The sequence below is a fragment of the Triticum dicoccoides genome, chromosome 5A (assembly GCF_002162155.2).
Source record: "Triticum dicoccoides isolate Atlit2015 ecotype Zavitan chromosome 5A, WEW_v2.0, whole genome shotgun sequence".
Classification (NCBI taxonomy): Eukaryota; Viridiplantae; Streptophyta; class Magnoliopsida; order Poales; family Poaceae; genus Triticum; species Triticum dicoccoides.
In genome coordinates this window covers 616,027,435-616,029,020 of record NC_041388.1, presented here as the reverse complement: position 1 = coordinate 616,029,020, position 1,586 = coordinate 616,027,435, and the positions used below count along the sequence as shown (strand labels likewise).

At 55.2% G+C, this 1,586-nt stretch overlaps 1 pseudogene; it reads left to right on the top strand.

The window, feature by feature from the left end:
• The first annotated feature begins 355 nt into the window (after positions 1–355).
• LOC119300168 lies at positions 356–921 on the top strand (annotated as a pseudogene).
• Positions 922–1,586: the final 665 nt, after the last annotated feature.

The window sequence follows — 1,586 nt, the reverse complement described above, 5'->3', positions numbered from 1 at the left end:
GTGGACGGTATCCCGGCACTAGGCTGAGTGGGTTAGAGCGAAAATCCTACACTTACGGAAAGAGTGCTACAGGCTGGTTTCACGGGGAGATGTGTCCTCCTCTCCATCATGAATTCACCCCTCCTTGATTTTAGCTGGCCCCACCCTTTAATTTTAACTGGGTCATGTCAGTCCGTAACTCCTCTTCTGTGAGAAATCGCCTGTAGATGTAGCAAAGCTCGGGTTAGAGTCCGTGTCGTTTTTATTGTTGCACCCACCCACGTCCGTGTGTATATTACCACATACAGCACCTCGCGGTCCTCGTACCAGGCCGTGAGATAGTGGCAAGAAAAATAACATTGCCAGGCGCGCGTCGATGTCGTCGCCGGCGCCGCCTCTGCTCCCCATCGCGCCGCTGGACGGAGAGAGCGGCTACCTCCGCTGGAGGGAGTCTGTGCTGCTCCGCCTCCAGACCCTCGACGTGGCGCACGTGCTGACCGAGGAGCGCCCCGCCGACGAGAATACGGCCGCCGGCAAGCGATGGGCGCGCGCGGACGCCATGTGCCGCGGCCACATCCTGGCCACGCTCTCGGACCGCCTCCTCCAGGTCTACGCGCCCCACGCCACCGCGGCGGCCGTGTGGCGCGCACCTACGACCTGGACATGTCGGTGGATGATCCCTTACTCAACGTGCCCCGTGAGAAGGCCGGGACGTTCCGGTACGCGGAGGGCGAGCCCGTAACGGAGCAGCTCGCGCTCCTGGAGAGCTTGGCCACCAATGCAAAGCTCGGTGACTTCAGCATAACTTTAATCGTGATGTCACAGTTCCCGACGTTGAGACAGGAGGTCATCAAGCGGGGTCGCTTGGGCATGGACGAGATCTGGGAGATCGCTCGGCGGCAGGAGGTGGCTGCCAGGGTAGGAAAAAGAAACTCGTGTTAGAGAGTCTTTGGCGAAAAAACTAGGTTTCCGGTCGTGTGTCGGCTTGCATGCATAAGTCAGCCCATGTTACTCCATGCTCGCCCAAGGCAGAACCGCTCTTCTCTTCAACAACGCCCAGCTACCTCAAGTCATTTGCCATACTCACGATCACGTGGAAGATATGGGAGGCTGGGAATGCCAAAAACTTTCGTAATGAGATGGTAACCTCCAATGTTGTAGTAATAGCTAAGACTATTAGAGACCACTTTACTCTCTGGACTAATTGGCTACGTAAGCCGGAACAGAAATACCATGACAGGCTATGGTGTGATCATCGGTCTTGAAATATATTGAGGTGGGGACTCCCCCTCCCTCCTTTTGAAAATTATCAAAGAAAGCCGGTTCATGTTTGAATGGTGATGCAACGTGACCGGATGCAACTATCAAGGTTTAGTAGCTAGAGTCTGAGTTAGTTTTCTTTTTGCGAATAGAGACTTAGTTAGTTTGACGTTTGAGTATGTCCGTATTTGAATGCTGAGCCAGAGTTGCTCGTGCTCGTAGGGGAGCACAGGGTTGGGTGTTGTCCATAAGCGGGAAGGAGTGGGGTTTCTGCCCTCTCCTACAGTGATCGATGACGCTAGGCTTGGTGTGTGGGCATGCTCGTGACCAAGGATATCGGGTCGGCG